Raw genomic sequence first — 24,274 nt, forward strand, 5'->3', positions numbered from 1 at the left:
AAAAGAAAAAAGAAAGAAAGAAAAGAAAAGAAAAAAGGAATTAGGTTATGCATATACATTGTTATGATATTTGTCTAACATCTAATATCATTAGATATGTCTACAGCATTGTTATTGTTGCTTTAGTGAATAAAAGAAAGGGAAGGAACAGGCTATGTGAGCCTGTTTACGTGAAGTAACAAGCAAAACGAATCTATGGATATGGAACTCAGAATGGTGTTTGCCTCTGGAGTGGGTTGGCTGGGAAAGGCCCAGAAAACTTTCTGGGCTGCTAGGAATGTTCTATATCTTGATTTGGGTGATAGCAACACGGATATATACAACTGCAAAATGTCATCAAACCTAAGATTTTAAAGTATTTTAATGTAAATGTTTATACCTTAATAAAAAAAAAAAAAAAAAGAGAGAGAGATGAAGTAGCAAAAGACTGACCTAAAAAGCAGGATATGCTGAGCTAACACCAGCTACATAGCTTTACAGAGAGGAAGACCAGGCTTGGCTCCCCTCCATTCCAGCCTCTCAGGGGCCCTCCTAGGTAGGCTGCAGGTACATTCAAGAGGGCTGGGTCCTTACATGGGTAATGCAATCTTAAGGTCCTGCTGCGCCTCACCCCTTGCCAGCCTCCTTCTTTTTCTGTATTGTCACTCTGCCATTTTCACAGTGAGGCACTGCATTTCCTGATAGAGGTGGGGGTCTCTTGGAATGTAACAGTGATCCATGCTTAAGTCAGAAAGGAAGGTAGAAGGCCTCAGCTTTCAAACAGATTCCAAAAGTTTCTTTCTCAGCCACTGCCTGGGATTCAGAACGTGGGCTCTCAGAAGCAATGTTATAAATGGTGGTCAAGATGCCACTCGAAAAAATCTATTCAATGTATACTCATAAAAAATATAGAATTTTAAGCTGGTTGGGTGGAGGAAAACTAATATATCCAGGAGATTCTTTAGGAAAAACTGTGTTTCCTAAGTGTATTGAGTGATAGTGGTTGTGTGTCATAAAAAAATGAAAGGAAAATAATATTCTTTTTTTCCCCAAAAATATACCTATCTGCCAGATACTGTATTGGCATTTGAGATTGAAAAGTGAAAAATCCTATGATATCTTCCCTCAAGAAGCTCACTCCATAGCCATGAAAGACTAACCTTGTAAATACGTAAGTATAATAAAATCATAGAGGTGTTGTGATAGAGATCATCCTAGTTAAACAAAACAGAAAAATAGAAGTGGATGTTGGTTGTCCAGGGGAAAGGAATTTTAAAGCAGTGAGGGTTGGTGGGGTAAGGAATTTGATGAAGACCTTTTTAACGATTCGTGGGTACAATGACCCTGGATCTGAGGCTATTTCCAAATGTCTTTCTTTTACAGTGAGACCATTACAGTTTAACTTCTCAAGCACTATTGGGGTGGGTTGATTGTTTTTTGACTTTCAAATTATCTAAAGGAGTAGAGGTGGGCAAAACTTGCAATTCCAAGGGGAAAAGAAAAGCACATTTAAAAGGTATGTAAACCCAGGAGAAGGATTGCCAGACGGAGATTTGACTGAGTATGGAGGAAGGCAAAAGCAACACTGGAGAAGAAGTAAAAGGCTAGTTCCCCACATCAGCTGCTGGGTGATAAAGCTGATTCAGGACAGCCTGGGTGCCATCATGAGAGCAGAGGGGGTTTGGAGCCCCTGAGTTCCCAGAAGTATGAACGTATGGGACCACTTAAAATCAGATATTTATAGTATTTTCGGATCATTTATTCATTCCACCAATATTGAGCATTTACCATTTATAAGGAAATTTGCAATTGACCTGTAATTAACAGGGTTAAAAAATTGTGTCTGTCATGGTCCTTGCCCTTAAGAACTAGTTGGGGAGCTAGACAGCTAAATATTATTGAATGTGATCAGTGCCCAAACATAAAATGCTCAGGAAAAAGCTACTGATGTTATATTTAAGTAATACAGACAAGAAAATATTTCTTTTGTTTCTTTCCCAATAAAATCCTGTGGGTGGAGGAAAACTGGTATACCAGGAGATTCTTTAGGAAAAACCGTAAGGTATTTCAGTAATTGATAGACAGTAAGACATGATAAGGAGGGCCATGGGTGATTGACCTGAACAGATAGAAAGAATATACTGAGCAAGGGACAAAAGAGAATTAGCATTTATTAAGTGCTTGCTGTATTTCAGGTACTTCACATATACTATCACATTTAATTATCATTAAACCCTTCAAGGGAAGGTACGTATATCCATTTTTTTACAGATTTTAAAACTGGGGCTCACAGGGGTTAAGTAAATTCTCCAGAGACACACAGAGAAAGTGACAGGGCTAGGATTTGAACCTTTATCTGTCTGGTTTCTAAGCCCTGACTTCAGGCCATGATTCAGCACGGGGTATTAACAATGCAAGATCTACTAAGCCCCACAGTTGTTCTGCAGATAGAATGTGATTAGAGAGTCAAAGTGCCTTTGGAAAATGCAGGCATAAGACAAGCATTATTTGCTAAAATAGTTTGTGGCTATGTTCTCCCCTTGCTGGTCTTCATTCAAAAAATATTTCTTGTGTGCTAAGCCAGGCACTGTTCTGGGCATTGGGAAATAGCAGGGGGGAAAGCAGACAAAATCTTTATCCGGGAGAGCTGACATTTCCCCAGCAGGACAGTCTGTGGACATGAACAAAATATTGATCAGCAATGTGAGAGAGGGATAGTGCTTAAGGCTGAACTCTGTCTCTCTCTCTATATATATACATGGTTATATAGATATAGTTATATATAGTTACATAGATATATAGTGTGTATATATATTCACTGTTTGAAATATTGAAAAATTGGAAACAGCCTAAATGTTCTTTAATGGGGACTGTTTTTTTTTTTTTTTTTTTTAAGTATGTTTTCATACTATGGAAAACTGTATAGTGTAGCTACTGCAAAGATGGAAGCTCTCTCTCTGTAGTGTCATGGAAAGACCTCCAAGACCTATTAAGGGGGAAAAAAGCAAACTCCAGGACAATACATGATATGATCCCATTAATGCTTAAAATAAATACTACTTGTTTGTGCTTGTGTGTGTGTGCCTGTGTGTATTTACATACTAATATATATGTGCATACTTAGATATAAATTCAGAGAAAAGTTCTGGAAAAATACACACCAACCTGACAACTGCATTGCTTGAGGAGAAGAGAGGGGAACTTGCAGGAAATGGTGTGGACCCGGTACTTATTCTGACTGCAATGTATACTTCTTGATTTCTGACAATGAGAATATATTCACAACTGCTTGTGTAATTAAACAGGGAGACAAATACATGCTTGTGGGTATAATTTAGTTATAGCAATATGATTATGGATGACAATTGTTACTCTTTTAATCTCCTGTAATATTGTTTTAATATGTGTATGGAATGAGATATACACATAGATGGGATGATGCCAAAACATAAAAGGTGGAATTAAAACATGGCAACCTGGCTTGGAAATCTCGCCTTTCCCCACCCCTCCTGCAGTTTATAGTGAAACCTTTTTTAAGAGCATCATGGGATTTTGGATGGAAATCCTTGATCTCCCAGTTCTGGGGCACATGTAATTATTTTACAGTTAAGTAACCTCAAGGATCTTTGCGATAGATATTATTTCATTATGAGAGCATCAGGCCTCTCCCAGCAGTAATTGAGCTTTGGGCAGTGCCATTGTGGGGGTTCTAGTGTGTGAGGAGCAGCTCCCAACAGGATTCCCCTGGTTCCTGAACCAAGTCAAGCAAGCTGGCCTTAGCTTTGACTGATCCCTGAAAACCAGCTAATATATACTCCAAGAATGTTAAGTAAAAAAAAAAAAAGAAAGAAAGAAAGAAGGAAAAGGAAAACCAGCTCATGTATCCCACCCAAATCTCTTCCATTGCCTCTCTCTGTGACCTTGGGCAAGTCTTTGCTGTTTCTGGATCTCCAATGGGAGGAGTTGAACCATGTGGCCTATAATGCCATTTCCTTTCCTAAACTTTTGATTCCTGTTATGGCAAGTTGTTACAGGAGCCTTCCATCATGCATTCATTTACATGCACCTGCTTGTGTGCTGTGGACAGAGAAGCAAGGAGGCACAGCCTCTGGCTTTAAGGAGCTGCTCATGGTGGCATCAAATTATTCTTGGAGATGTCGAAGCTGGTGGGTCTGCTAGAAACTCGGACAGTTTCTCAGAACTAGACTCAGAATAGATGTGTGGGGGTCCCTCTTCACTTCCCTGTACTCTCTGCATCTGGATCTCTTGGGTAAAACTGACCTCTGTTCCTCCAGCCTTTTTATTCTAAACATAAAGCTGATAGAGCCTCTACCTCTGCTGGGTGGATTATGTTCCTTAGAGATGAACTCATACTCACTGACAGGAGGGAATAAAGAGTCTGAGCATGGGGACAGGGATAGCCTGAGGTCATGGGAGTTCTAGGTGGACTGGTGATGGGACTCAGGGCCCTCTGGCCACTCCACTCATTCAGCAAACTTTTATTGCTCACCTGCTATATGCCAGGTGCTTTGCTAGACTGTGGGACCACAGGTGTGAATCAATGGAATGCAGGGCTTACAGCAGGGCATGAGTGGTTAGAAGCTCTCCTGGAGAGGACAGTATCCTCAGAGAACCCTCAAACCTGTGCCCTTCTCTAGGGGTGCCAGAGAATTGGCCCAACCGTTCCTAGCCCCAAGGAGCAGAAGGCTGCTGGGGAGGCCCAGGTGCAGTAGACACTGAGCCAGGGGCTGGGGTCAGAGGTCAAACCGTACTATGGCAGGAAGGGCCATAGTGCCCTCGGTCATGGCCAAGCTGGATTAAGGGGAACATGTTTCCATGGGCTGAGGGCGGGTAGGGGTTTACCCAAGAAAAGAGGCAGTGTGGCAAAAGTGGAGAATTTGTGTCAAGCTGACCCAAACTCTCCTTCTCTCTCCGAACTTCTTTGCCATGTGACCAGGTCAATGGCTCAGTCTCTTGAGCCTCAGTTGCTTCTTCCATAAAATGGGAATGATAACAGTTATACTTGTTCTTCTCTCAGATGATGATTCTGAAGATCAAACAAGGAGATGGGTAGAAAAGTAAATTATAAAGCACTTTAAGATATAAGCTAATGTTGTTGTATTTTGAAGTGATGCATCTTCCTGCTTCCTAACTAACCCATCCCGCTTTGCCAGGTTGGTTGTGTGAGATTTCCAGTATAGTGGGTACAAGAGCAGTCATGGGGGTTGGGGAAGGAATCTCTGGCCTGCTCACCACTTGTGGGCTAAAGGGGTCCATCCAGAGTCCCTTACGAGGCAAGTGGGCAATCTGGCACTGGCATGAGCTGAGCAGCCCCACCACTACTGAGGGCACAGGCCTTGCCCTGAAACTCATCAACCCAATGCCTTCTATGTGAACTCCTCCCATCCAAGAGTACCCAGGTAATGGGGTGATCTGCAGCCTGACAGGAGACTGCAAGTGGCATTTTTAGGGCACTTGTCGGCTCCTTTGAGAGAGAGGCTATGCTGTGGTCCCATGGGTTCCTCAATAAGAATGGACTCTTTGGGGGTGCTAAGAGCCTGGGTATCAGCAGACCCAGCAGCTTCTGGTCCTCATGTGCTATTGATCTTGGGCAAGTCACCTCACCTTTCCAGGTAGATTTGTCAGATGTGTGTTGCTTTTTATTACAAAAGTGATATATGATTATAAAAATCTTAAATATGAAAGAAGAAGAGAAAGTCCAAATGAAGGTACTTCCCCCCACCATTAGCCTGTTCTCATGCTGCTCTAAAGAACTGCTCAAGACTGCATAATTTATAAAGCAAAGAGGTTTAATTGACTTACAGTTCCACATGGCTGGGGAGGCCTCAGGAAGCTTATAATCATGATGGAAGGAGAAGAAAACACGTCTTTCTTCACATGGCAGCAGGAGAGAGAAGTGCCTAGCAAAGGGGGAAAAGACAGATCTCATGAGAATTCACTCACTAACACAAGAATAGCAGCATGGTGGGGTAACTGTCCCCATGATTCAATTACCTCCCGCTGGGTACCTCCCACCAGGTCTCTCTACAACACATGGGGATTATGGGAACTACAATTCAAGATGAGATTTGGGTGGGGACACAGCCAAACCATATCACCCCGTAATCTTACTGCCATAGACTATCTGCTATAAAAATTCTTTTAAATATACAAATAGCTATGTATGCTTCTTAAGCAGAAGTTGGGATCACAAGGCTATATTGTTTTCCTGCCAGCTCTCTTCATGTGCTGCTATACTTCAGACTTTCCCTCCAATAGTGTACAGGTCTGCCTCATTTGTTCAACCAACTTCATAGGATTGCAGACTTTTGGGACACTTTTCTGAATCTTTACACAGCGTAATTTTCCTGGGATGAAATTACTGCATCGAAGTATTTCTCTACACTCTTAATACATTGAATATGATAATTCCCTTTTAAAACTTTGACAGTGGTGAGTAAAAATAATACCTTGTTGCTCTAATTTTAAATTGTTTGATTATTATTGAGGTTGAGTATTTTTTTTGTATGTTCATATTTCTTTTTCTATAAAAAGCTTTGCTTCTATCTTTCCAATTTTTCAATTGGAATGATAATCTTTCTCTTATCTGAAAGCAGCACTTTATATAGTAAAGCTCTTAATCCATTGTTTGTCATACAAGTTGCATTTTTTTCCTAGTCTATCTTTTGCTCCTAGTATGTTTCTCATACCAAAGATTTAAATATTTATGCAGGCAAATTGTTGGTCTTATCCTTTATGGAGTCTGAGGCTTATCTCTCTTTAAGAAAGTCTTTCTCATTCTCAAGATTATGGAATCATTGTTTTTTAGTATTTTAAATAACTTTTATAATTTTAAAAAATGTGTACATTTTTAATACATCTGGGTTTTTTTCTGTGAATGTAACATGAAGATCCACTTGTTTTTTCTCTGAATGGATAGATAACCAATTATTCCAACATCATTTGCAGAACAATATAGCCCTTTTCCATTAATAGGAAATACAACATTTATCACATACTAGATTATAGTATTTTCTTCTATTTATTCTATTCTGCATTTTATTTTGTTAATTAATATATTTGATATTCCTACAAAATTCACATACTGCTTAATGACTCTGACTTTGTAATATCTTTTAAAATCCAATAGGGCAAGGCTGCTTTCATCTTTCTTCATCCAGGAAAACTGTTCTCATGCATCTATTCTCCTAGATAATATTTAGAATCCACTTGCCAGTTATTTTAATCAGAACTTTTATTGGAATTGTATCAAATGTATGAACTAATTTGGGAAAGAGTTGAAATCTTCACAGTGTTTAGTCATTCCAACCAGAAACACAATAATTTATTTAGATTTTCTTTCATGTATTTCATTATTTGCCTCTAAATAGGGCTTGGATGTTTCTTGCATGAATTAGTCATTGCATTTTCAGTTTTGTGGATGATTTATTCTTTGTTTTGTTTTGTTTTGCCATAGCGAATGAATAATTTCTCACTTTATATTTTTAACCAGTTTACTATTATATGAGAAAACTAGTTTGTGCCTGGTAATCCTTGTGAATTCTCTTATATCTGTTAAGTAACCAGTTAAATCTCTTGGATTTTCCATTTAATAACTGCTTTACTTATTATCAGAGGAAAGCATGGCTAGCATAGAAAACGAAAACATACAAAAGGAAAGAAACAAAAACTAACTGGAAAACTTACTTTTCAGAAATAGTTACTCTTAACATTTTGGCAAATGTCTTTCACATACTATGTATATAGTCAAAGATAGTATAATATATACACGGAACTATGCATATATCTACTAAAGTAGATATATGTAAATTTCTAAAAATTAAGTAGACATAAGTGTATATAGCTTTCAAATAGCATCATAATATGCATGTTTTGTAACCCACTTTTCCTATAAAATATTACAAACCTTCATCCACATAATTATTATACGTTATACCTTATCATTTTAATGGCTGTTTTTAATGTATGACTTTATTTAAGTAGTCCTCTAACTTCAGACATTTAGGTTGAGTCTATCTCTTGACATTATAAAAATTCTATAGTAAACATCTTATTAGCTATATCTTTGTGAATATTCATAGTTGCTTTTTGGAAGAAATTACTAGAAGTGGAATTTTTAGGTCTAAAGGTATGCAACAATCTAAAGCTTTTGTGACACATTCACGAATTTCATTTCAGAAAGCTTGTGCCAATTTATTCTCCCACTTCCATGTGTTAAGATACTTGTTTTGTTTGAGACAAGGTCTGGCTCTATCACCCGAGCTAGAGTACAATGGCATGATCATAGCTCACTGCAGCCTTGAACTCACTCCTGGACTCAAAGGATCTTCCTGCCTCAGCCTCCCAAGTAGCTGGGACTATAGGTATTGCCACTATACCTGGCTAATTTCTTAATTTTGTTGTTGTTGTTTTTTTAATGTAGAAAATTATAGGAGTGAGTCACTGTGTCTGGCCTATATATTTTTTTAAATTAGACTTTCTTCTGTAAACATTGTACCATAGGCATTTCCTGAGGTCTTAAACTCAGTGGCAACACTGATTTAATAGTAACAGAGTGTTTTGACAGGACCAACCCTTTGTTGGACCTTTAACTGTCCCTTCTCTTGCCTGAGATAAACCTAAGAGCTCCTGGCTTCCAAACTAAGGAGGCTTCATATGAGGAACAGGATTAGGGCACTGAACTCCATCTTCTATAGCAGAACTAAAATGGTTAACTCAGCCCCAGTCCTTTGCTGTGTGTGCAGAAAGGTGGCCAGGAGGCTCCATGAAATGTTAATCATTCTGAGAGATCACTACCTACAAGTAGCAGAAGATTCATTTGTGCCTTAAATAAAAACGTCTCTTCCCTGGCATTTTTTATCAGGGAAAAGACTGTCATATTTCTCCCCATCAGGTGTTCACTTGGCAAGAAGCTCACCGAATTCAGAAACCCTTCCAGCAAGGGGGATATGTTTTTCTCAGCAGCAAATGACTACAAACACATATGCATTGACAAGTTACAACTTATATCCTTCTATGGTGTTTTTGCTCTTTTGAAATGTTAATAAAAACTTAATGTGGAAAAAAAACAACTTTTTCCAAATATGTGTACCAATGGGCCTGAGGCAACTCATACTTTCTTATGAAATAAAGTAGGTCACTCACATCAATCATGCTGTCTTAGCACGTTTTTTCCAAATTAGGAATTTTCAATCCATCATACCAAGTTATGGCATCTCTTTTCCAAACATTTCCTTTTAATATGCTCTTTAACATGATAAGCAAATCTAATAGAATGCATTAGTGTCACTTTCCAGTGATGGAGTGTTTCCTCCTGTTGCAATCCATGATGAGTTCAGGGAAACGTTTCTACTAGCTCCCTCTCTAACAGAGATTGCTTGTCAAAAATATGACAATGGTCCCAAAGCTGTCAAGATCACACTTGGGTGTCAGCCTTAGAAAGATTACTAAGAGTTCCTTCCTTGCCTCTCCATGTGTCATATATGTAGAAACTCAAAGGATGTGTGTGCACCAAAACAAAATCGTAAATCCAGATTCTGTATGTGAGGGGAGTGTTTAAATGTGGCCTGTCAATTCAGCAGTGCTGCACATGAATTCATACTATCCTATATAGATCAAAAGCCTGTACGGGGATTCATTTGAAAACGACATTGCTCACAGAACACTTCCAAATCTCCTAGATTGTGCAGAAAGGGAGGATCCTTGGCTTAATATGTGTGAGATTCTCCAAAACCAATTGCCATCTTCTGCAAGTGGCTCTGTGTGACTCTGCTTATAACCCATTTGAGATAAATAAATTTGCCTGTTCATATATTTGACGATGTTTACCTCGCAAAAACAGGGTATTTATTTCCCCTTGGACCTCTGGTTCTTGGACTCATGTGTTCAGTGTTAGCGCTTGAGTTTCTTGAGGAATTTTTTTGTTTCTTTGTTTGGACAGCGTTTTGGAAGAAAACATTTGGGAAGGTTGGAATGGGTGAGGTTTATAGAGCACCCAGGAATTCAGCTGTTTCGGGCTTTCGGCCACCCAACAGGAAAACATCTGAATGGAAAAGGGAAAGTTCAGCCTGTTTTCTGGATCTTTGGCCCCCTGGTCCTTTCATCTGGACATGTGGGGTCATGCAGACACTGGTTTACATTGCCCACACCATAAACCACATCACTTCTCCATGCCTTGGGGTGGGGCAGAGAATGTTATGGACTGTGATTGACTATAGCTTCCTGACACTGCACCATTATTGTCCAGAGCTAAAGACTTGGGACTGTGCATACTAAAAAACTTCATTAACTCATTATTAACAAAAATGACTGTGCTGAGGCAGTAGAGGACACAAAAATGAGACACAGTTCCTGTCCTTTAGCAGCTTGAAGTCAGGCTTGATGTCAAGTACGAGGTGATGAGAAAAAGAAGAAAAAAAAGGCCAGGCACGGTGGTTCATGCCTGTAATCCCAGCAGTTTACGAGGCTGAGGTGGGAGGATGGCATGAGTCCAGAAGTTCGAGACCAGCTTGGGCAACCCATCTCTACAGAAAATAAAAAATTAGCTGGGTGTGATGGTGCACACCTGTAGTCCCAGCTACTTGGGAGGCTAAGGTGGGAGGATCGTTTGAGCCTGGGAGGTCAAGGCTGTAGTGACCATGATTGCACCACTGCACTCCAGCCTGGGCAACAAAGCAAGATCAAAAAAGAGAAGGAAAAAAATGCCCAGAGAATTCAAAGGAAGGAAAGGTAGCCACCAGGTAGGGGTGGATGAGATAGGAGACTGGGGCAGAGATGACCTTTGAACAGCCCATGTGATTAGGCTTTGGATATGCACAGATGGGGAAGGGCATTCTTCAGAACAAGATAAAGGAGCAAACCTGGGAAAGCATGTAAGCAGTGGGGGCGTGACAGACAACTGAGGACCAATGGACGACAGGCTGCAGGGAGAGGAGCATAAGAAATCAGGAGAGGCAGGTCTGAGCAAGTGTGTGCAAAGTCTCAAATGCCAAGCTAAGGAAGATAGCCTCTAAGGATGCTTCCCCTCCCATGACCCCAAAATGGTTCTGTTCACATCAACACATTTGTCTGGAAGATTATTAGGGTGACAATATTTTCCTTGCTGCCCAGTTTTCTGTTTACACTTCTGCTTCTACACATAGGCAAATGCTATGGCAATTAAGTTTTTCATTGCTGTGGTCTGAAGCACAGTCTCAGAAACTCCTGCTGGACTCAAAACCATCACACACAAGGGTTTAGGATTCTCCCAAGTTTTATTCTTTTCCATGAGTTGATTAAAATTTGTAGATGCTGCTGCTTTTATTCTGGCCCATGATCCCAAACAGAATTAAGCAATGCAAGACTTCAGGTGCTTTGGTAGATTCACTCACTTGTTCGACAAATTTTTATTGAGCAACTGCTATAGCCTAACATTGCCCTAGGTGTTGAAGATGACATGTGTCAATGAAACAAATAGGTTCCCTTATTGCATGGGGTTGCCTTACTGGTGGAAAAGACAAAAGATGAGCAAGATAACTTCAGAGAGTTACGGGAAAAATAAAGGAAATAAGCAGAGAGTTGCAATAGAAAGTAACTGGAGGCGACAGCCCTAGAGAGAAGCTGGTCAGAAAGCTGAAGGCCAAGGAAGAGGAGCCAGCAATGGTGAAGAGCTGGGAGAAACACACCAGGCAGAGGACACAGCAAGTGCCAATGCATGGTGAGCTAGAAAAAGCCAGTAAGCAAGAGGGAGTGGGAACAGATGGAGATGGAACCCGGCAGGAGCAGATTTGAGATTTGAGGGGCACCAGGAAGCTCCTACAGAGTTTTAAGCAGGGCAGTGACAGAGCTATGAATGTTGGGGTGCCCCCTGAAGAGCCACCACTAGCCACCATCTCCTCTGGCCTTACTGTGGCTGATGTCCCCACAAAGGCAAAACGAGTGCTCAGAGTGCATCGGCTTTTATTTTTATAACAATCTTTGTACCCAATCCACCGTAGCATTTTTAATAACAAACTGGCAGAGAGTCAGACATCTGTACTTGAAAAAAAAATCCAAGCCAAGTATTTCTAAATGTTTTATATTTACTTGTAACATTAGAATAACCATGAGGTTGCTTTTTGCATAATCGGAACCATTCTCATTAGGGTTCGATAGATCTCGTCCTTCATGAACTCGGGAGGTGGTTTTCATTATGGCAGTGACATTGATCTGACGGGAGTGAATCTCTCCTTGAATGTTTGTGGGGAAGGAGGGAAGAAGTTGAGAGAAGCCAGGGAAAGCTAGGAAAATAAGAACTCTGGAAAGATAACCATCAGCTTGTCACTGGAAAGAGCCCAGGCTTCAAAGTCCAGCAGAGCTGGGATAGAGAAAAAGCTGGCTGACCTTAGGTAAGTCCCTCAAGCTCTCTGAGCTTTGCTCACCCACGGGCAAAAAATGGGGATAATCACAGAACCCCCTTCCTAGAGTTGTGATGAGGTCTGATATGGTTTGGCTGTGTCCCTACCCAGATCTCATCTTGAATCATATTTCCCATAATTCCCACATGTTGTGGGAGAGACCAGGTGGGAGGTAATTGAATCATGAGGGTGGGCCTTTCCTGTGCTGTTCTCGTGATAGTGGGTAAGTCTCCTGAGATCTGATGGTCTTACAAAGGGGGAGTTTCCCCTGCACGTACTCTGTCTCTTGCCTGCTGCCATGTGAGGCGTGACTTTGCTCCTTCTTTGCCTTCCGTCGTGATTGTGAGGCCTCTGCAGCCACATGAAACTGTGAGTCCTTTAAATCTTTTTTTTTTTTTTTTTTTTTTTTTTTTTTTTTTTTTTTTTTTTTTTTTTTTTTGAGACGGTGTTTCGCTCTTGTTACCCAGGCTGGAGTGTAATGGCGCGATCTCGGCTCACCGCAACCTCCGCCTCCCGGGTTCAGGCAATTCTCCTGCCCCAGCCTCCTGAGTCGCTGGGATTACAGCCATGCACTATCATGCCCAGCTAATTTTTTTTTTTGTATTTTTAGTAGAGACGGAGTTTCACCATGTTGACCAGGATGGTCTCGATCTCTTGACCTCGTGATCCACCCGCCTCGGCCTCCCACAGTGCTGGGATTACAGGCTTGAGCCACTGCGCCCGGCCTAAATCTCTTTTTCTTTATAGGTCACCCAGTCTCAGGTATGTCTTTATTAGCAGCATGAGAACGGACTAATACAGATCTAAGTGAAATCACACACGTAAGGGGGCTTGGTACAAAGCTGCTTTCTGTTGCCTTCCTCCAAAATTAGTATTTAACATCCAAGATTCAGACAGCACCCATATCCATTTGTGTCTTTTTCTAAAGTCAGGTTGCAATATTTAACAAACAGAACACCCAGCTAAATTTGCACTTCAGATAAACAACAAATAATGATTTAGTATAATTATGTGCCATGCAAAATTTGGGACATATTTAAAGTAAACAAGTATTCATTGTTCACCTGAAATTTAAATTTGAATATCCTGCAGTTTATCTGAAAACCCTGTTATGAAGGTTTACTGGTCCTAAGAACATTAAGAAAGAGTGTTTTTGCAATCCAGTCCAGTCTTGGTAAATAAACTGTGCACTTGTATCACAGGCAGTTTAATGGCCTTGTAAAAACTAAGCCTAGAACAGACCTGGCATATAGTAGGTGCTCAATAAAGGTATACTGGCTGAGCAGGTAAAAGATTAGAAGATCGTGTTACAAATCAATTCGATTTGGTACGTGTATACATTTTAGACATGCCTTCTAGATCAAGTATCTCCTTTATCTGAGGTAGGTGAGAACACAGGTCCCCACCTGCTACCCCAGCCCCCACTTCCCACAGCCAGAATCACCCAGAATCCAAAACAAGGACAGTTTCTAGCTTTTGTTGTCCCTCTCAGCCACCTGTAGCCATTCTGGAGCCAGGTTTGTGCAATTCACATCTGAGTTTCTCCCCTTAGCTCCCCCCATGGCTTCCCCCAAAATAACATGGGCTGCAGGAATATTTCCCACCAACTCATTTCACACCTTATTTTATCTAAAAAGAAGGTAAAACTTCCAAGTGCAGAATCCACTCTTTTCTCCCCCTTCCTTCTGGCAAATGGGGGTCGTGTGGGCTGGGAGCTGGGGATGGGTGGAGTTTCTGGCTGGGAGAGGCTGCTAGGGGAAGGTAAAGACAGGCGTGGCCTTTTGAGCCTCCCAGGCCGGCAAATGTCTACATTTCCTGGGAAGTGTGAGTTCGAAGGACTTCCCCGGGAATCTAGGCTGGACTTGTAAAGAAAGGATCCCAACATCAAGAAAAGAAGGTGGCCAGTAAATTCCTAGTGAACTCATTTTCTAAGACTTCTGAATGTGTTTTGAATTTTCTCTAAATTAAGATAATCATAAAAGGTTAAGATATTTAAACAGAGTGCCACCTGATCCCAGGGCTTGATTTGTATGCTTAATTAGTTCCCGAACATATGGTTCAGAGCTTCTTATAAAAACAGGGTAATGACTTGAGGTATATTTGGGTATTAGATTGAATGATGTTAAAGGGACATTCAGACCCATCTCAAAGGCCTTAACCTGCCCTTGATCTGTGCTGGAAGCTTTTGCTGACATCTGTTTCAAAGAGATATCAAAAAACTTTCCAGTGGCCTCATGATAAAACAAAAATCCATGTGGAGATAGATATCAGGCATTAAAATACTTAGGATTCAGCACAGCCTGAGGAATGTGTGGCCCTAGAATATAAGTGGGGCGGGTGGGGAGGGGGAGGTTGTGGAGGGGCTCCTGCAAAGATGCAGAAACGCTGAGAACTGCTGAGAGTGCAGTGCCTTGGTGCAGTGTGGAATGAGAGCAGATGGGTCACAAATGTCCCCAGGGCTCTTTGTTCTTTTGTGTGTTTCAGTCCCTGATAATAAATCAGGTGCTCCTGAGTGTGGAACATAATTCAGGTCACTAAGAGTCACTTCCTCAGTTCCTGCATAGCCCCAGTCTTCCCCTACCCCAACCTGGGAGGAGGACGTATGTCACTGACTCACCCTGAGTCTCTGATCTAGTTGTGTGATGTGCCTCTAACCCCCGTCACATCCACAGTGAAGGGATGTTATGTGTATGCATGTGTGCATGTGTGTGGGGGGTTTGTTTTTGTTTGTTTAGAAAGGGTCTTGCTCTGTTGCCCAGGCTGGAGTGCAATGGCACAATCACTCACTGCAGCCTCAACCTCTAGGGCTCAAATGATCCTCCCATCTCAGCCTCCCAATAGCTGGGACCACAGGCACATGCCACCACATTAGGCTAATTTTTTCTTTTGTATTGACAAGTTCTCTCTGTGCTGGCCAGGCTGATCTCAAACTCATGGGTTCAAGTAATCCCCCCACTTTGGCTCCCAAAGTCCTGGGATTACAGGTGTGAGCCACTGTGCCCAGCTATACTTAATGTTTTAAAACATATGCTTGGTCTGCATCATACAATATCCAGACAAGCCCACTCCCCAACTTCCAATCAGATTTCTGCCCCTAAACCTTCCTTATAGAGGTGAATGGATCTATCCTATTTGTGAAAATTTGGGCCACGTGCAGGAAACGGCTGTCTATTAGGCACAGTCATCAAGGGCCGTGAAATGGGTCCCTTGATGGGGCCATCCCTTTGGCTTCAGTACGCCACCGCTCTTCCCAGATTCACTCACTCATCCACCACTGTCCCATCCTTTTACCAAGTACTCATCAAGCTCCTGTTAAGTGTGGAGTACGAGGTGCGATGGAAAAAGCAGAGCTGATTTTGGTATTGCCCTGCCCTTTAGAAGCTCCCAGTCAAAGGAAGGAGACAGCAGATACAGGAAGACATGTCTGTGAGAGGTGTGATGATCAGATACAGGAAATACACACTTCAGGCAGAATAGTCAGGACAGCCTCACAGACCAGACACGGCATCTTCCCTGGGCTCTGAATGCTGTACCCATTTGGACAATGATAACCATAGGTGACAAGGAACTCCAGGTGGAGGAACCGTATGGTCCCCAAACAGCAAGTTGCTTTCTAGGTTACAAACAACATATACATCCCCATTCATCTGATCCTCAAACATCCTTGTGAAATCAAAGGTGTAATTATTTTCATTTCACAAATAAGAAAAGCAAGGTGCATACAGGTTTATGCATTTCCCAAGGTTTCACAGCCCAGATGCAGTGGAACCCATATTCAAATTCAGGCTTGGACTTCCCAGATCCACATGGGGCTGAAAGGTTAAGACAGAGGTCAGATTGCAGAAGGTCAGATTGCAGAAGATCTTAAATAAAGACTAAGGAGGTGGAGTATATTTGCTGCATAGTCCCTGGGAGCCATGGAGGACTTCGAGCAGAGCTGGAATATTCCTCAGGCAGCTGTAAGCAGAAAAAGCCTGGGGGTCAGCTATGGGGGTCCCTCAAAGGTCATTGGCGCCAAACTGGGCCAGGCACCACAGAAGGAGGAAAACACAAATGCAAGATGGGGCCAGGGCGGGGGGGCGGGCTCCTGTTATGCAGAAGGCAGAGAAGAGGCTCCAAGCACCATTGCAGCTGTGCTTCCAAGGGCTAACTCCTCCCAAAGCCAGCAGAGACTTCAGTGTCAATGATAGCTACAGTTTAGAGAGAGTCCAGTGAGCCAGGCATCCTCATTTAGTCCTCATAACAACCCTGTGGAATGCCCCTTCTTATCTCCATTTTACAGATAGGCAAACTGAGGCACAGAGTGAAGTCAACAAGGCAGGTATTACTAAGGAACTTGACCATGGTTACTCAGGGAGGAAAGGGAAACTCTTGGCCACTATTTCCTACTGCCCCCATTAGGCCTCACATGCCACTCAGATGGCTAGAGATGGGGGGGCTCCCCATCGTCTGTCAGACCACACCTTCCCTGAGATCCCAGGCCTATAAAACCCTACCCTCCCCAGTCTGGCCCAAAGTTACCTTGTTCCTTTGTTACCTCTCTCTGGGTCCCAGAGTGACCCCACTGCCACAGCCCAGCAGGCAGGAGGCCAGATCTGGGCTGTGGTACAGAGAGGGTGAGTCCCTGTGAGCTGGAGAGCCATCCTGGGCATCGCAGCAAGAGATCTCAAAGCCAGGCCAAGCTGAATGGGACTAACATCAAAGCCAGCGTGGCACAGCAACAAGGAACAGAAGTGAGCCTTGGCAAGGCCAGTCCCATAGGAACTTTGAGCAGGGGCCTCTCTGCAGGTCTAAGACATCTCAGCCCAGAACTCAAAGCAGAGGCCTCCAGCCCCAGCTATGCCAAGACCTCCTCCTATCCCTAAGTCCCCATGCCAGGGGCTGGGGAGCCAGTAAAATGCGGGTTGAGAAGTTGTCTATGAGTTAATGAGAAGTCAGGCTCCCAGCCCAGCTGCTGTGGCCTCTCCTCCCGGGAACCCCTTCAACCCACCGCCTCTCTCTCAGCAGCACGTTGGGACACTGTCACATCCACACTCTCGGGTATTGCTGCTTTCATCTTTCTGCACGAGTGTAGATCCCTCATGGCTTTGTCTGTCACAGTCCTCGGGGCTCCTGGCATAGCACCATGCTCATCGTAGGACTTCCAGAAATCCTTGAGAACCGTCTGACACGAGGCACATCCTCTGTGTGGCCAGAGTTCCATAAAAGTGTTCAGGAAGCCATTTCCTGAGAGGCAGGACGGAATACAGCATAGGAAGAGCACTGCCCAGGGAGCCCAAACCCAGAGTTCTAGCCTGGCTTTGCTACTGACTTCTTGAGCAACCTCAGACAGACCACATCGCCTCAGTTTATCTACCTGTGGCCCTAAAGCAAAGCTGGCTAGTTCTTACAAAGCTCGGACCTGCCAAGCCTAGGCAGAAAGTGTGCTTCTCCTTCCTTCACCTTGCCTCTTGAAAGAGCCGAGTGTTGGAATTTCTCATCTTTGCCTCCTGACCACCTCTTGGTCAGGCCTTAGTTCCAGACCACCTCCTCTAAGAAGCCTTCCCTGACTACCTGCTATAGCAACCCTCTCCCATCTCCCTGTAAGTCTTGACCATGTCACCCCGTTGGATGTTTCCATCCGACCTTTTCCTGTTTGGATTTTTTTTGCCTGCATTTGCTTCTTAGCTGCCTGCCCGGATAGGATGTAAGTTTCAGGACAGAAGGGAGTTGGCCTGAGCTGGCCTCTGCTCTTCCTTGCTCCGTCTCCAGGGCCCAGGGTAGTGCCTGTGTGAGACAAAAGCCACCATCTTAAGCACTCAATGCATGATAATTAATTCTAGTTATTCACTGTTTCCGATGAATAACTGTCATGTATTGAGTGCCTAAGGAGGTGGCTTTTGTTTCGCTATTGACTGTCTCCTGCAGTAAGCACGTCAGCTCCGTGGGAGCAAGGACCTTCTCTGTCTTGTGTGTCACTGTCCCCAGCACTGAGCATAGAGCCTGGCATGCAGGTTCTGTTCAAAGGTATTTATTAAATAAACTTAGTGTATTAATTTGAATAAAGGGCTTTCCTCTCCCAAAGAACACTTTCAATTATTTGGCCCTTCCCTCTAGTTCTACATTTTGAAAGTTGTTTGTCTACCAAGCCAAGGCACTTATTATGTACTGATTGTTTTCCCTGTATTAAAAACTTAATTCTAACTTGGCCAGGCATAGTGGCTCATGCCTGTAATCCCAGCACTTTGGGAGGCCGAGGGGGATGAATCACCTGAGGTCAGGAGTTCAAAACCAGCCTGGCCAACATGGCAAAACCCTGTCTCTACTAAAATACAAAAATTAGTCACGTGTGGTGGCGGGTGCCAGCTACTAGGGAGGCTGAGGCAGAAGAATCGCTTGAACCTGGGAGGTGAAAGTTGCAGTGAGTCGAGATCACACCAGTGCACTCCAGCCTGGGCAAGAAGAGTGAAACTCCATCTCAAAAAAGAAATTAATTCTAACCTAATTCTAACTGCAATCCTAGCTTTCAGGCAGCTTCCAAGTACCACAGGATGTTCAGCATCACCATGTCCAACTGATGTCATTCCAGATTCCTGCAAGGGAAGGCAACATGTCAGCCCAAGGGATCTTGATGGGAGTAACTATACCATCTCCATTAGATGTTAAGAAATTGCAAAAATGCTCAGGGGTCCGCAGAACAATCTCAGCCAACCCTGGAGCCCCAGGATCCCTGGACTGTCTCAACCCCATTCCCACCAGCAGTGCTGTGTCTCCAGAGCCTGAGACAGTGCCTGTGACAGACTGGGTGCTCAACTAATATTAATATTTGTTGAATGAATGAATAAACGAACCATGAGCACTTTTCTGTGTCATTAGACATTCTTTTATCCCTCATGCCTGAGAAACTACCAGGCCTTCATCCCCATCCTGTCTCACTGCTGCAGAATCCCACAGGCCAGGCTCAGCACCAAGTCAATGTAGAGAAGGGGAATAGGACAGCTTTGGGGTACTGTCCAGTTGGTGTCTGGCCCCCAAAACATGGAGCACCAGAAACCTGGCGGGGTATAGAAGTTGCTCTGGGACTGTGTGAAGCAAGTTCAGATGCATGAGATACAGCCTCACTGATGCCGTGAAACTCTGGCCATGCCCTTGGGATGCTCACATTGCTGCTCCATGTGTCCCTCCTAGCTATTGGTGCTAGCAATCTGACTTCCTTGGCTTGCGGCAGCTTAACTTCAATCTCTGCTTCCATTTACATATGGCATTCTCCTCTCTGTGTCATGTTTTCCAAATTTCCCTCTTCTTAGCATGACCCCAATCATTAGATTAAGAGTCACCCTAATCCAGTATGACTTCATCTTAACTTGATCACATCTCCAAAGGCCCTGTTTCCAAATAAGGTCACTCTCATGGGATCCAGTGGACATGAATTTGGGGGTGACACTGTTAAACTCAGTATCTCCAGCCCCAGAGAGAGGTTAGCTATGTTGGCACTTCAGCCTGAGGAGGAATCAGAATGGAGGTAGCAGTGAGACTCTTCTCTAGCAAGTGTGCTGTGAGCTTTGGCCTGAGATTCTAGAACTCAAGACCCTTGGAATAGAAGGGACAAGTTTCAGCCTATAGGAGACTTCTTTTGGACAGTCCAGTCTGGCTTACATAGGCAGTGCTAAGACTTGGGCCATTCTCATGGATTCTGATGTTTTTTTGCCTGAAGGACATTCAGAGCTCGTACCCATCATTTTCTCATCCTATAGTTGAAAACACCGAAGTCCAGGAAAATTAAAATATTTTCCTTAAGTTGCACAGTTGATGAGTGGTTGAATCAGGTCAAGAGCCCAGCCGTTTCACTCTGCTCAGCGCCCTTCACGTGTGGTCACCTGTCTTAAATATTAATTTTAGCAACAGTGGTGTCACCTATGGAATCAGGCACCTATGGGATCAGTTTTCAGGGATCAGGGAGACTTGAATTCCTCCAAAATCTTCATGTGCCTCTCATCAAAGAAACTTCAACTCAAATAATAATGTTATTTGATTACAAATGTGTTTTCAACCCTATAAAAGTGTGAATAAAAGCATGTTTAGAAAACTTTGTCTTTTTTATTGTAACCTATGACCTAAGTAAGCTGAGGCAGTAGGCATCATTTGCAAATGTAGCTTCAGGACACGACCCCTGGTTAACCACTTCCTTTTCAACCAGACTGCCCCCCAAACTCCTCCAGCATGGAATTCTAGAGTCTCAAAAGAATAATGGCAATGCCCACTGCAACCTCCTGAGTGCCTGGAATATTCCAAGCTCCATGCTAAGTGCTGAAGATGAATTATCTCATTTTTCCTTCCAATAGCCCTTTGAGGGAGGAACTTCTGTCTAGCAGATGGGGAAACTGAGGCTGAGTTTGGCTCACAGGCATGTTTTTATTTTCTATCTGAATGCCTCTAGGTAACCACTCTCCAGTTGTCAAAGGCTCCCTCATCCCGTTTTTATAACAACACTCACCTAAAAGAAGTTTTCTTTTAAATAGCTTTAAGTTATAATTCACATCCCATACAAGTCATTTATTCAAAGTGTATATAATTGAATGGTTTTGAGTATATTCACAGATATGTGCCATCATCACCACTGTCCATTTTCAAACATTTTCATGTCAAAGAAGTCCCATACCCTTGAGCTGTCCCTTCCCCATCCTCCTATCCCCTACCAGCCCAAAGCAGGAATCTGCTTTTTGTCTCTGTAGATTTTCCTATTCTAGATAGTTCATATAAATGAAATCATACAATAGATAGCCTTTTGTGTCTGGCTGCTTTCAGTCAACATATCCATGTTCACCACATGGTACTGTGTATCAGCACTTCATTTATTTTCATGGGTGAATAATATCCCATTGCATGAATAGACCACACTTTCTTTATCCGTTTGTCAGCTGATGGACATTGGGGAGATAATATTTTCTTGGTACTTTGTGACAGTCCCTGTTCTTAGTGCTTTATCTCATTTAATCCTCACAACAACCTTGTGAGATAGGTGCTATTGCTACTTCTATTTTACAGAGAGGGAAATAGGAGATGTTACCTAACTTGTCCAAAGTCACACATCTAGTAAAGATCTGGCTGGCCACGGAGTGTGATTCCCAGAGGCACACAGTCCTCTTTTTAGTCGTCTTCAGGGGTAATGTGTACACACCTCAGCCTGCTCATTTATCCCTAAGTGGAATCAGAAATGGCACACAGAGGGGTGGGTGTGGTGGCTCCCACCAGCACTTTGAGAGGTGGAGGCAGGTGGATGACCTGAGGTAGGACCTCGAGACCAGCCTGGCCAACAGGGCAAAAACCGTGTCTCTACTAAAAATACACACACACAAAATTAGCCAGGTGCGGTCGTGGGTGCCTGTAATCCCAGATACTCAGGAGGCTGAGGCAGGAGAATCACTTGAACCCATGAGGGGGAGTTTACAATGAGCTGAGATCACATCACTGCACTCCAGCCTGGACAACACAGCAAGACTCCATAAAAAAAAATGGCACACAGAGGACCTCCTCTCTTCATTACCTGCCCCCCAACTTGGCTCCTTCTCTGGACTGTCCATACTGAGTAAGGAACATTCTAGAAAATCATTCCTGCAATACAAGCATCTTCTTTCAACAAATGATGCTGGTCAATAAACCCCCTCAATGTGTGATATTTGGGCCCTGTAAAATCCTCAGTTTGGGGGACCTCACTAATTCAATATTTGTGATCTTTTCAAGAAGTTGGGCTGGGCTAGAGTTTGATTCTGTTAGCAAAATTTTTTTTAGATAATGGAAATTCATAGTATATACAGGATTGTAGAAGTCAGGTTTAAACAAAATGTTTTCAAGCCTTCTTGAAAATAGCAGAAGTACCAGGATCAACCCAAGGGCTGAGATGCAAGTTGCACACAATTCTTGTCTGTTCTTTAAGCAGGTCCCCTAAAGACCCCACAAGCAACCTTGCCAATGGGATTGTGAAAACGCTCTTCGTACTGAATGTACCATGATCGCCTCCCTTCGAAATATGTTGTATTTCAGACTCACCCTCGAATTCTCTGAACCTAAGAAGTCTTGGTCCTCAGTCTTATTCTTCTATGGAAAAGCTTTTTCCACCAATCAGATATTCAACAGAACTAAGTAGTGAGCCTCAAAATCCCCCTTGAGCCACATCGGGCTGAGAAACACTGAAGATTAGGTCCTAGCAAGGAGCAGCAGCAAAGAGGTCTGGAGGGAACTTCTGAACTTGAAGCCTCCTTCCTTTCACAAAATCCTGTTATTCTTTCCACAGAGAAATTCTGCCCAGCTGAAAAGCCTGAGAGCCGGGGTGACAGCCCCACAGCCGAGACAAGCCCTCAATACCTTAAGCCTATTGAGTCCTGGTTGCCTTTGATCTAGGCATTTCCTGTGGTCCAGCCAGTGAGAGAATGAGGAGTGTCTACTGATGCCAGTGTTTCCAAAATGAAAACTTCTAATTCTTTCTAGAATCTTAGACCCTGGATTGTAACAGATATGGGCTCAGGCTGCCCTACTCCATCCTGGTTTAGGGTTAATTATTTTAAAGTCACAAAGATTTCAGTCTTCTGCAGCCTTCAAAAAGATCTCTTTTATCCTGTCTGTAGAGCAGCTTCAGTGACGTTCTATTGCAGGGAAGGGACAACAGCAGAAACCCAGCAAAATACAGAGGTTTCTGACCCACTGCACCCTGGCTGTGACCAGCCCCATTTGTATGGATGCTGAAAATACTGGGCAGAGAAAGCCAGAGATCTGAGGCTGGGAACTGACCGTCTCTGATTGCTTTTATAGCTGACTTCTTCTATCTGGGTCTCTTTTTCTCCCTCCACAAAATGAAACATTCAACTAGGAGGGACTGCAAACAGCTTTCAACTGTTTTTGCTAATTTGGATCTATTGGTAGAGGCTGCCTGGAGTTCTGTGTTGAGGATTTTGAGGCTTAGCAGAAGAGAGAGCTGGGATCAATTAGTAATGTCTGCTGTGAGCAAGGGAAAGAGTACAGTGACACATTTACTTACTACATATTTGCCACTCCTGACATTGACATCCAAAGTCCTCTTTGGCTCAAATCTTGTGTGTTTTTATGATTCCTCTCATCTGTGCTGTTTTCTTTGCACTTTGCAAGGACCTCTTTCAGGGGCTGTTGCCACCTCCTCCAACCAGGAATTGACAGTGGTCTAGAGATGACTGCTTATAAGGTTGGGTCATGTAAGTTAGAGGCAGCCAAGGCCAGAGGAGGCCAGAGCTCTCCTTGAGACTAGAGCTAAGCCTAAAGGAGAGTGTTTCTCCAATCAATACTGAACTAAAGCCTACAGGGATAAAGCATAGCCAGTGTGGATAACGAAGATCACCCACCACTAGGCAAATGTAAGACGTGGCCTCTGGTATAGGCACAGAGGACTGAGAAAGCAAAATTCCACTGGAAAAAGTGAAAAGAATTTTGAGCAGAGACCTGCTGGGAATGGGGCAGTCTCCCAGTCTATAAAGTGGTGATGGCGACAGTACTTCCCCCAAGAGCCGCTGTGATGATGCAATGAGATAATGCATTCAAAATGCTCAACGCAGTGCCTGGCACCCAGTAATCAATGCCTAAGCAAAGCGATCCAGTAGTTCACGTAATTATCCTCTGGGCTCACTCTTTGGTGGCGCTGCGCCTGAGGATATTAAATCTATTCTGAAACTGGCCCTCCCATCAGCAGGGCGGGAGCTTGCTATCTCACCACTGAGGCCCTGCGTTCGCCAGTTCCAATAACACGATTAGTCATTTTTCATTCCTGAGATGTCTACCCATGGGTGGGTGCATGTGTGCATGTGTGAGTATATATGTGCCTTGCAGAGAAAGGGAAAATCCATATTCTCTCTCTTCTGACCGAATTAATCAAATAAATCTTCTATAAGGAGCTGCTA

General features: G+C 43.2%; 1 long non-coding RNA gene across 1 annotated transcript in view; it reads left to right on the top strand.

The window, feature by feature from the left end:
* The window catches only part of LOC108289609, a 16,661-nt gene extending 13,613 nt beyond the window's left edge, over positions 1-3,048 (top strand). Inside the window, exons 2-3 of the long non-coding RNA XR_001819240.2 lie at positions 1,052-1,150; positions 2,876-3,048. This is a non-coding gene — a long non-coding RNA (uncharacterized LOC108289609). The remainder of the gene's footprint in view (positions 1-1,051; positions 1,151-2,875) is intronic.
* Positions 3,049-24,274: the final 21,226 nt, after the last annotated feature.

This window comes from Cebus imitator, unplaced genomic scaffold (genome assembly GCF_001604975.1).
Source record: "Cebus imitator isolate Cc_AM_T3 unplaced genomic scaffold, Cebus_imitator-1.0 Scaffold406, whole genome shotgun sequence".
Taxonomy (NCBI): domain Eukaryota; kingdom Metazoa; phylum Chordata; class Mammalia; order Primates; family Cebidae; genus Cebus; species Cebus imitator.